General features: G+C 49.5%; 1 long non-coding RNA gene across 1 annotated transcript in view; it reads left to right on the forward strand.

Annotated features, from left to right (window-relative positions):
- LOC119979048 overlaps nucleotides 1–11,909 on the forward strand; it is a 28,963-nt gene extending 17,054 nt beyond the window's left edge. Inside the window, exon 3 of the long non-coding RNA XR_005463627.1 lies at nucleotides 11,556–11,909. This is a non-coding gene — a long non-coding RNA (uncharacterized LOC119979048). The remainder of the gene's footprint in view (nucleotides 1–11,555) is intronic.
- Nucleotides 11,910–12,595: the final 686 nt, after the last annotated feature.

Here is a 12,595-nt window from a genome sequence, read left to right on the forward strand (position 1 = left end):
CCAACAGCCTACATCGCCCACATGCTGGGCAACCTGGTAGGGAGGAACAGCTTCCCAAACCCCCCAGAATGCGACAGGGTACACGGGTCTGTCCGTTCAAGACTGCGGAGCAGCCGAGAGCAATCATTGCGAAGCTGCCGCTACCAGGACCAAGAAAAGATGCTGAGGTGGGCCCGTCAGATAAAGTCGTGCTCGTGAAAAGGACACAGAATAAGGGTCTATCAGAACATTGGGGCTGACCTCACGATAAAAAGGTCCGAATTCAATAAGGCAAAATCGACGCTCTACAAGAGATTTGGCATGTTGTTCCTGGCCAGACTCTGGGTAACCGATAAAGGAAAAGAACATTACTTCAACACCCCGGCGGAGGCTGAGGAGTTCGTCAAAACCAACAATATAGAGAAGTAACAGACACAGCAATGGTGAGGGCAGTGTGGAAAAAGATGGAAAGTGGCAGACGAAACAGGTCCAAGATATGTTGTATGGACTCTGTGTTTGAGTGGGGCAGTGCTGCCTCATTCCCGAACTAAAGGAAGAGGACGCTGAGAGGGAAGCGAGGATAGGGGGAGTCAGGTGAGAGGGGCGAGGAAGGGAACGGAGATGAGCAGACAGAACAGAGACAGGGCGAGACCAGCCTAGGGTGAGGAGCCACCATACTAGCAGGGAGGGCTGGCATGGGAAGAAAAAAATAAAAGGGCCACGGCGCACCTTTCAAGGGAGAGGGAGCGTTTGGCCAAGGGGGGGGGGGGGGGGGGGGGGTGGCAGGGCAGAAATTGGGGTGAATACAGGGGGAGGAAAGGGAGGGGGGACAGGAAGGGGAAGGGGGGAATGGGGGGGAGCTCACGGAACAAAAAAAGGGCAGAAGGATAGGAAAGGGTGGCAGTGAGACAGACACAGGCCCCAGCAGGCATGGAGCAGGCCGAGGAATCAAGATGGTGCCACAAGCAGCCACTTTGGAGCGTCCCTAAACAAAGGAGACCCCGGAGTGCAGGGGCACACCCACGTGGCGTACACACAGTTGGCAGCCATGTTAGGTGCTCCCTGGACAAAGAGAAATTCCGGAGCACAGGGGCCCGACCTCATGGGGAGAGAGGCAACCGCGGCCATTTTGGACAGCCCCCTAACAAAGGGAAACCCCGGAGTGCAGGGATGCATCCAACAGGTAAGTACGGTTGATCCCATAGGACCGGGGTGGTGGGGGTGCGGTCAGAAACCCCCCACTAGGTTAGTCACCTGGAACGTAAGGGGACTTAATCTCCCAGTGAAAAGATCCAGAGTCTTTGCCCACCTGAGAAGCCTGAAGGCGGATACAGTCTAACTGCAGGAGACACACCTGAGGGAAATGGACAGGTTACTGGTCAGGAAGGGCTGGGTGGGACAGACGTGCCATTCATGCTACGGGACGAGGGCAAGGGAAAGGCCATACTGATCAGCAAGAAGACGAGATTTACTGAGACTAAGACGGTTACGGACCCAGGAAGATGGTACGTCATGGTCAGCGTTGTCCTGGAGGAGGGGCCACCGGTAGTACTGGGAAATGTGTACGCTCCCAACTGGGACGACACAGACTTCATAAAAAAGACCATGGCAGAAATCCCTGACATTGACACGCATCAACTGATTATGGGGGGGGGGGGGGGGGCGACTTTAACTGTGTACAGGACCCGCTGACTGACCAATCAAACCCCAGAAAGGGGAAAAAGACAGACATGGCTAAGGAACTGGCCGTGCCCAGCGCCCCACATGGAAGCTGGACATGGATATGCTGGCCGACAAGGCCTTCTGCCAAAAAACATCGCAGGCCATAGGCAACTACGTGACTAACAACTGGAACAGGGAACCGGAACACATTCTGGGAGGCACTGAAGGCTGTGATCTGAGGGGACGGCGCCGGAACCTGATGGGTTTGCGTTGGACTTCTACAGAGTCAAATGAAAGTACCTCCTCGAGGTACTGAAACGGTTTGGGCTAGGAGCAGGATTCACCGCCTGGGTGAGACTCCTCTACAACACTCTCAAGGCAAGAGTTCAAACTAACACCACCAGCTCTGAATACTTCCAGCTACAAAGAGGCACAAGGCAAGAATGCCCACTCTCCCTGCTCCTGTTTGCATTAGCAATAGAACCCCTGGCAATAGCCCTACAGGGTGCGAAAAACTGGAATGGCATCGAAAGAGGGGACGGAGTTTCGTTCTATGCAGATGACCTGCTCCTTTCCGTCTCAAAGCCACAGGAGGGACTGAAGGCAATCATGCGGATCCTAAAAGAGTTCAGAACCTTCTCAGGTTACAAACTCAAGCTGGGCAAAAGTGAGGCATTCCCAGTGAACCCAAACAGGGGAGGGACAGAGCTGGAGGGACTCGCGTTCAAAATAACCCAGTATAGATTCCGATACCTGGGGATCCAGATAGCCAACACTCCACACAGATTCACAAGTGGAACCTGACCAGCCTGGTGGAGGAAGTAAAAAAGGACCTACAGAGGTGGGGCTCACTCCTACTCTCCCTGCGGGGAGAGTGCAGACGATCACGGGATGTCCCCCATTACCCCATCTGCGGCAACCACAGGTTGCAGCCAGCCATGCTAGACACAACGTTTAAAAAATGGAGACAGGATGGGGGAATGCTGACACTTAGGGACTTCTTCGCAGGGCACAGGCTAGCGGCACTGAACGATCTGACGGAGGAATGGGAGTTGCCGACAGGAAATGAGACACTTATAAATAAACATTTCCTCCACAAAGAGACAATGGAATATCCCAGGACTCCGGAGACCACACTATTAGAGGACCTGATGACCACGGACAGTAAGGAGACGGGACTCTGTGGGAAAATATACAGACAGCTACTGGTCAGAGCCCGAACACCACTGGACGAGACCAGACGGAAAAGGGAGAACAAACTGGGGGCAGATGTAGGCTGGGGATTCTGGAGCGTAGCACTGAGCAGGGCAAACTCCACCTCCTCCTACGCAAGGCTCAGCCTCATGCAGCTCAAAGTGATCGACAGAGCGCACCTGACCAGAACCTGAATGAGCAGGTTCTTCCCGGAGGTGGAGGATAAATGTGAACGGTGCCAGAGGGCCCGGCCAACCACAGCCACAAGTTCTGGGCTTGTCCCAAACTTGCCTGGTTCTGGATAGCCTTCTCCAAGGCAATGTCCAAGATGTGGGGGTGAGGGTGAAGCCATGCCCAAATGTGGCAATCTTCGGGGTTGTGATGATCGGAATACCTTGCCCCTTTAAGAGGCTTGGAACCTTGGGGGACTCCGCCTCTGGCTACGCCCCCTGGGAAACAGTATTTAAGATGAGACTCCATTTTGCGAGCACACTTCTCTTGGATGCTGCCATTGTTCACTGCTTATTAAAGCCTTTGATTACTGACCTAACTTTCGCGTCGTAATTGAGAGTGCCTCAGGGGTATCAGAGCAGCCAGAGCTACACATGGGGAATCCTGCTCGGCTGGCAATCGGCATCACCACCCAAAGCTGCAGACTGGCTCTCTGACCTTTCGGAATTTCTCCATCTGAAGATAAAATACGCCATCCGAGGGTCGGAGGAAGGCTTCTTTACTGCATGGGGGCAATTTGTCGATCTGTTCCAAAACCTGTTTGAGGCCAACAACAGCCAGTAGAGGGGGAACTGGAAGGTTTAGAGAGGAAAACAGAAACAAAAGACAAGAAGGAATGTCAGGGACGAACAACCCAGGGGGGAGGGGGAGTAAAGGGAGCAGAGAGTCTGGGACGGGCAAAAAGAGACAACACGAGGGGAGGGGGGTACCCCCCTCCCCTCCCCCGCACTCATCCACAAAAAAAATGGCTGAAGGCGACAAAGGGAGAAGAGAAGGTGGGGGGAGCAAGGAAAAGGGGGAGCAATCCGCGGATCGGCCAGGGAGGATGGCAAGGGGGGGGGAGACGGGGAGGGGTTAGGGAAAGCTGGGCTGGAGGCTGGGGGGTGGTGCAGGGGGGGAGAGGAGAACACACCGAACTAGACGGCAGCAATCTGCAAATAAAGTAAAGTAAGATACACTGTACAATAAATAAACACGAATGTCAATGTACATAATGTTGAAAATGCCAATAAAAAGATTTTTTAAAAATAAATAAATAAAGGTTGTAGGTCAGGTGAACTTCATAATACAATTTGGATTTTCTAAGCTCTGTCCCATAACTCCGTTGATTTCTCAGCCGGGGTAGACCTGCAGAGAGAGGAATGAGTGGGGCTGAAACTGTCCTATTCTGAGGCGTGCTGTGTAGGAGAATGCTGGGAAGACCGGAATGGGGTTTCGCACCTCTCCGTTATGTCACTCACTTTTCCTGCCCCTCCCAATTGTCCTGGAAGCCCGAGGTGCACTGTCTCCAGGATAGACGGAGCACATTCCTGCTGCTGACTTTCTGAGCCACTTCCATCCATGCCTGCTTGTATGGCGAGGCAAACTTCTTCCACCCATCCTGGGGAGAGATCACCTCATTGGAGCGTCTGAGCTCCCTCAGCTGAACCTGCAGGAACACTTCACAGGCCCCCTCAGTGTTGCTGTACGTTCTGCATTCTCAAAACTCCAAGTGCTGTGGAGCTGCTCTGCAACATGTAGTGGTCCCATTTACCAGAAATGCTTGCACTGAAAACAGTCAAGTCCCGCCTCCCGCCTTCCCTAATCGATCAGGAAACTGGAAGGCGAGCTATCTGTTGGGGGATTTCCGCAAGGAGAATTGGGATAGTCCACTGCTATTCCTATATTTAGGACAGCAAAAATTTTCCCAACCCTCCTCCTGAAATATTACAGTGAGCTTCCACCCTATAGTTCAGAAATCCCTGGGGATCCACTTTGCTGGCACAGTTGGGACAAGGCAGTGCTCCGACCTCAGATCCAGGGACAGGCATGCACGTTGGATTGGGCTATATACTCAGCACTAACATCCTCAACCACTGCTACATAAACATCCATCCCCAGACCGCACTTCGGAAAATCGGACCATAACACGGTGCTCCTTCTCCAGGTATACAAGCAGAAACTTAAGGGGAAAATCCGGTTAGTAAGGCCGAACAATGTTTGCCAAGGCAACAGATGATCTCCTACGCGACTGCTTGGAGTCAGTGGACTGGTCCATTGTCAAGAACTCAGCGGCCAACCTAAACAAGTATACTACCACCGTTACGGTCTTCATCAGAAAGTGTGCAGGAGATTGTGTGCCAAAGAAGATAGTGCTTATGGTCCCCAACCGGAAACCACGGTTTAATCGGGAGATTGACTCCCTACTGAAGGCCAGATCTGAGGCATTCAAGGCAGGCGACCCTGACCTATACAGGAAATCCAGGTACGACCTCTGCAAAGCCATCAGGGATGCCAAGAGACAATATCAGACTAAGCTAGAGTCACAGACAAACGTCACGGACTCATCGGTTGTGGCGAGGCTTAAACATCATAATGGGCTACAAAGCACAGCTGCATAGAATCTCTGGCAGCAGCGCACCTCACCCCGATGAACTCAATGCATTCTATGCTCGGTTCAGCAGGAAAGCATCAAACCACTGTCAAATACCCCAGCAGCCTCGGACACACCTATACCCACCGTCACAGCTTCTGAAGTCAGATCGGCCTTCTTGAAAGTGAACTCTTGGAAAGCGACGGGTCTTGATGGAGTCCCTGGCCATGCACTCAGATCCTGCGTGGACCAACCAACGGGTGTGTTCACAGACATCTTCAATGTTTCCCTACTCTGTTCTGAAGTCCCACCTACTTCAAGAAACCACCATCATAGGTGCCATCGAATAATCAGGCAACGCGCCTCAACGACTACCGTCTGGTGGCCTTGACATCGATCGTTATGAAGTGCTTCAAGAGGTTAGTCATGAGGGACATCAACTCCATACTCCCAGAATGCCTAGATCCACTGCAATTCGCATACTGCCACAACCGGTCCCCAGCAGACACCATCTCCCTGGAGCATTTCGACAACAAGGACTCCTACTTCAGACTCCTATTCATCGACTACAACTCCGCCTTCAACACCACAATCCCACCCAAGCTCATATCAAAACTCCAAAACCTAGGATTTGGCTCCTACCTCTGCAATTGGATCCTCAACTTCCTGACTCATAGACCACAATCAGTAAGGATAAACAACAACACCTCCTCTACAATAGTGCTCAATACTGGGGCCCTGCAAGGCTCAGCCCCCTACTATACTCTCTTTACACACAGGACTGTACAGAGAAATCTGGCTGCAACTCCATCTGCAGGTTTGCTGATGATACAACCGTAGAGGTTCAGGTCTCGAACAACTATGAGTCAGAGTACAGGAGGGAGATAGAGAATGTAGTGGAGCAGTGTAAAGACAATAATCTCTCCCTCAACATCAGCAAAACTAAAGAGCCGTCATTTCCTTCAGGAAGCAAAGTATCATACACACCCCTGTCTACATCAATGGTGCCAAGGTGGAGATGGTTGACAGCTTCAAATTCCGATGTTTGCACGGCATTAACAATCTGTCTTGGTCCACCCACGTCGACACTACGACCAAGAAAACATAACAGCGCCTGTACTTCCTCAGGAAACTAAGGAAATTTGGCATGTCCACATTGACTCTTACCAATTTTTACAGAAGCACCATATCTGGCTGCATCACAGACTAGTATGTAAATAGATCTATCCTCATCAAATGGAACAAGAGGGTCAGATAAACAAAAGCCTTCAGGAACAAACCAAGCTCTAATAGCTGCTTTGTGACATAATAATAATATTATTTTTATTCTTATTAAATCCAATGATGCTCAAAAAGGCTATCACCAACTTGCAATGTGGCGGAGAAATTGACTCCTGGCAGTTAAGGGAACAAATTGGAACGGTTTATTGGTGCAATAGGGCAAACGGTCACCCAGGAGACGGAGATTTCTGTTCCTTTTTTAAAAATATTTTTAGGTTTTTTTTATACATGGTATATTTAGATGTGTACACAAAGAGAAACCAAAAAGAGATAATAAAAACAAAAGCACTACATCAAAAAAAGGAGTGAGAAAATAAAAACTGCGGAAGTATATAGATATATAGAAGCAACGGAGATAGAATTACGTTGTATATGTCATTGGGGAAGAGGGGGGGGGGGTGTTTTTCCCCCCTTTTCTGTCTTTTTTTTCAAAAAAGAAAATATGTACAGCACAAGCAAAGCAAAACAAAACTGGGTGAGCGGGGCACCTGGGCAGCGTCCCTGATGTTGCTTGCTTCTCCCGGTCGGTTTTCGCAGTTGTTGTTGTTGTGTATTTGCCTCCGCCTCAGCCATCTGTCATTGCTTTCCCCTCTACTTTCTTACTCTCTGTTGCCCTGCTGTGTTCGTTGTGGTCATTTCCCGTGTTCTCCTTCCAGTTTGTGTTCCCTCGTCTTTCCCTCCCTCTGGCTCCCCTCTATTATTCTTTGCCCCTGTCCTTCCTTCTTCACCCCTTCCCTGCCCCCCTCCCCGCCCCTCTCTGCGGCTCCCCATTCTTTTCTGCTGTGTTTGGCTACCCCCTCTTGCACTGCTCCCCCCCCCCCCCCTCCCCCGGTCCTCCCCCCCTCCTTCTGTTTTCTCACATCTTGGCTACTTTCCCTGGCTCTTGGCTACTTGATTATTTATCTGTTTGTTCGTTGGCCACAAACAGGCCCTGGAACAGTTGGGTAAATTGCTCATCTTCCAACCCCTGGGTGGCGAATTTGATTTTCTCCATTTGGATAAATTCCGATAGGTCGGACAGCCAGTCTGCAGCTTTGGGTGGTGCTGCTGACCGCCAGCTGAACAGGATTCTACGGCGGGCGATCAGGGCGGCAAAGGCAAGCACATCCGCCCTCCTCCCCAGGAATAGATCTGGCTGGTCTGAAACCCTGAAGACCGCCACTTTCGGGCATGGTTCCACCCTCATCCCCACCAATTTGGACATTGCCTTGAAGAAGGCTGTCCAGTACCCTGCAAGTCTGGGGCAAGACCAGAACATGTGGGTGTGGTTGGCTGGGCCTCCTTGGCACAGTTCACGTCTATCCTCCACCTCGGGGAAGAACTTACTCATTCGGATTCTTGTTAAGTGGACTCTATGCACCACCTTTAGTTGCGTCAGGTTGAGTCTTGCACATGTGGAGGTGGAGTTGACCCTATGTAGGGCTTCTTTCCAGATTCCCCACCCAATCTCGAGCTCCAGGTCTTCCTCCCATTTCTTCCTCGTCGCGTTCAGTACTGTGTCAGCACTCTCTGTCAGTCATTCGTACATGTTGCTACAGTTTTCTCTACCTAAAACATTTCCATCCAGTAACTCCTCTAGTAGTGTCCATCACAGTGATCGCGGGTACATCCTTGTCTCCTTCCATAGGAAGTTTTTAAGCTGCAGATGTCTGAGTTCATTGCCCTTAGCTAGCTGGAATCTCTCCGCCAGTTCATCCGGTTGTGACCCTGCCGTCAGTGTATAGGTCCCTGACTGTCAGTGTCCCCCCGTCCTGCCTCCATCTTTTAAAGGTTGCGTCACTGAGCGCTGGCACAAACATATGGTTGTTGCAGATTGGGGCTTTGCTGCCATAATTGGTCCCAGGTCTGGAGGGTAGCTACCACCACTGGGCTGCTGGAGTGTTTTTTGGGTTGGAATGGGAGTGCCGCAGTGGCGAGGACTCGGAGCGAAGTCCCCTTGCAGGTATCCTGCTCTGCGTGCACCAAATCGGTTCTGGCTCCTTAATCCATCCCATTACTCTTTCTGCTGTCACTGCCCAGTTTGGGAGGGCTAGCCTTCCCCTGGACTTTGTTTTGTTTTCTGTAGAACCTTTTGTGGGATCCTAGCATTCTTCCCCCCCCCCCCCCCCCCCCCCCAATACAAACGTCATGATTAATTTGTCCAGTGAGTTGAAAAAGGCCTTGGGGATATAGATTGGGATAGATCTAAGTAGGAAGAGATACCTGGGCAGCACGTTCGTTTTGATCATCTGCACTCTCCTTGCCAGGGAGAGTGCGAGTGTGCTCCATCTTTGCAGGTCCTTTTTGACTTCCTCTGTCAGACTGGTCAGGTTCCACTTGTGAACCTCCGCCCAGTCGTGAGCGACTTGAATACTCAGATAGCGGAATTTGTGTCAGGCTTGTCTAAATGATAATCCCGCCAGCACTGCCCCTCCCCCATGCGGGTTCACCGGGAAGATCTCGCTTTTGCTCATATTGAGTTGTAGCCCAAAAAGGCACCAAACTCTTTCAGGAGCGCGATGATTCCTTCCATGCTGCTTTGTGGGTCCGAGATGTAGAAGAGCAGGTCATCCGCATGGAGCAAGACTCTGTGCTCTCTGTCACCCCTTTGGATTCCCCTCCAGTTTTTTGCTGTTCTGAGAGTGATCGCGAGTGGTTCAATCTTTAGAGTGAACAGCAGTGGGGACAGCGGGCCTCCTTGCGTGGTGCAGCTGGAAGTACTGGGAGTTGATGTTGTTTGTCCGCACGCACGCTATGGGAGCGTTGTACAGGAGGTGAACCCTGATCCGAGCCCGAACTTCCGCCTTTATCTCCTGTTGGTGCTCCGTCAGTGCCTCAGTGAAGGATGCCTTCCAGCTCCCCCCTAGCGCAGGGGAAGCTTGTTCGTGTCTGCCTTACTCCTTTTACTTCAGCGAAACTTGCGTTCCGCTGCCTCGTGCGATGCTTGGCTCATCTGAGTGTGGCCATTCCTGGCCCCTTCCACTCCTAGCCTCTGCTCTGCCTCTAGTTTAGCTTTTTCAGGGCATTTTTCCCTATATTCACTCTTCCTTTCTTCCTTCCTCTGACTTACTGAGGTTGGGGAATGAGTTGCTGCGTCTTTTTTTGGCGCGTTATCATTGAAAAGTGGTTATTTTCTGGGTCCACGGGGGGAGAGCCATCTAGCGTGCGACTGCTCGACACATCGTCGTCACCAGAAGTCGACATTTCTGTTCTTAATATTTCCCTAATATAATAGATATCTCACTGGGAGTCCGACAGAAAATAGACCAATTATAGAAGGATCAGGGGAATATTTGAGATGGCAAGAAAGTACAGCCGGATTGCAGCAGGGATACACAGGCCTGTTGTTACTGCAATCGGATAGATATGGGGAGGCAGTGGTGCACTGTCACTGGACTGGTAATCCAGAGACCCAGGGTAATGCTCTGGGGAACCGGGTTCAAATCCCACCACAGCAGATGAATATAAATCTGGAATAAAAAGTCGAATGGTGGCCATGAAACCATTGTCGATTGTTGTAAAAACTCATCTGGTTCACTAATGCCCTTTAGGGAAGGAAATCTGCCATCCTTCGCTGGCCTGACCTACATGGGACTCCAGACCCACATCAATGTGGTTAACTCTTAAATGTCCGCTGTATGGCCCGGTAAACTACTCAGTTCAAGGGAAATTAGGGATGGGCGACAAATGCTGGTCCAGCAAGCGACATCCACAGCCCAGGAATTATTTTTTTCAAATTGGGCCTTTCGAGGAACACTGATTTGGAGGCTGTAGCTCGCGAGTTGCACATGTATGGGGGAAGGACCTTAAACTTAACACTTGCATACTTCTTGCTAAAGTGAATGAAAAATAAAACTAAAACGCTTCAAGCGCTGGAGATCTGAAATAAAAACAGAAATTGCTGGAAATACTCAGCAAGCCTGACAGCATCTGTGGAGAGAGAGAGAGAGAGAAACAGGGTTAATGTTTTGAGTTCAATCTGATTCTTCTTCAGAATACTGAATGCAAAGGCTGCTCTTTCCAAAAGGCCTGTGAGGGCACCCACTGTGTCAGTCAATCGGAAGTGCATTGCTGCATGAAACAGGTGACTGTGTCATTTTTGCACAACCCAAGCTGAATTGCGCCTTGAACAACAAAGAGCAACAAGTTCAAATACTCCATTGTTTTGCAAAGCAGGACTCCTCTAGATTGAGGTGTCCATCAGCATAAATCCTTTGGCCCTGCATGCTCCAGTATGACATTTTGTACATCAACCACATGGATTTTTATTCCACTAAAGCTGAACATCTGCACTAATTACTGCAGGTGCATACTGAATTCCTGGTAGGCATGCTTAATAATTTTACACCCATCCAACCTGCCAATAATATTGGCTGGTACCCATCTATTCAGGGTTTGGATCTTGGGAAATCCAGGGTATCTGCTGCTGGTGTTTTGGGGCATCCTTGTGTTATAATGATATAAAGACACCAGTTTCTCAGAGGCATTGTGCGAGCACGTTGCAGCATCATTTATTCAGGGCAGGCACACATGAACAGATGTACAGGGGCAGAAAATTCAAGGACATCAGAGCAGCAGGGCTGTGTTGTTGTGTTCTGCTCCGGGCCAAAGTGAAACTGAGGCTGAACCACATGTCACACTTCCCTTAAAGCTGCTATCCCTTAAAGGCATATTACAACACCGTGCATCAACAACAGTGTGAAACATGTCTCAACGACACTCATTATCAAACAAAATAAGCTGCAACAGCTCTGTGGTCGATCCTGCACTATTTTTCACTCACTGTTGTGTCGCAGATGATGTGTTCTGCCCAGGTGACAAGTCAGCATTTTCAAATTGTTAGTAATCTTTTCCAATTTTAATACTTTTCCAACAGTTGATCCAATTTCAGACCTGAAAAGCATTCTATTACTGGGACGTCGAAACATTGATGACCTAGAGGACATCATCAGAAAACAACAAAATCTTCTCAACTATTCGAAAGAAAGCCTTAAATTATCCAAATTCATTGTGGAACTTATTGAAAAGGTTCTGAACAGCACGAAAGTTTAAAAATCTTGCGTTTCATCTTATGCAATCTGAAAATTTCCAAGTTATTAGCAACTGCCAAACCAACTGCATATCATACTTTAATTTTTTTTAATAATCTTGCGTATTACCTGTATTTTGAGGTTTTTAAACCATTTTTCTGTCGACATGATTTTTTTGGGGAGGGGAAGGCACAAGTTTTAAATGCTGGATTTTAAAACAAACTGAAGCGGGAAAGAAACCCCAGCTGGAACTAGAGTTTAACTCCCTATTGATTTCGGTCAAGGTGCCTGTCCTAGGTGGATTAATTTCTGACACACCTGTACTGGAGCTGACATACGGTCTATTTTTTAAATGCTTTATTTAAATGCTGAAGTCATTTGAGGAGTTGGTGTAAAATGACATTGCTCAGAGGCTCTGCATTTATACAACCTAAGTGACAGCTTCACTTTCTTCAGTGCCTTGTGGTGGTCTTGTAGTTTGAAAATTGGGGAGGAGAAATCCAGGGTAGGGCATGTCTAAATCTGTGGGGCCCAGAGGAAATTCATTGACACCTGACATTCATAAGTAAAGAAAGGCCCCACTAGCTAGCTCTTGTCAGGTGCCTTGTTCATAAGAGCAAGTTACAGTTGTATAGTGGGATCCTGGCATTGTTAAAGGAGAGGTAGTGGCAAAATGGTCAAAAACAGAACTGACAACATCAGAGAGAAGGGAGCTAATGTTTCAAGTCTGAATGACTCTTTGTCAAAGCTATTGAATCTACAGGGCAGAAAGAGGCCATTCGGCCCATCGAGTATCCACAGGCCCTTGGAAAGAGCACCCTACCCAAGCCCACACCTCCACCCTATCCCCGAAACTCAGTAACCCCACCCATCCCTTTTGGACACT

Source organism: Scyliorhinus canicula, chromosome 15 (assembly GCF_902713615.1).
Source record: "Scyliorhinus canicula chromosome 15, sScyCan1.1, whole genome shotgun sequence".
Lineage (NCBI taxonomy): Eukaryota > Metazoa > Chordata > Chondrichthyes > Carcharhiniformes > Scyliorhinidae > Scyliorhinus > Scyliorhinus canicula.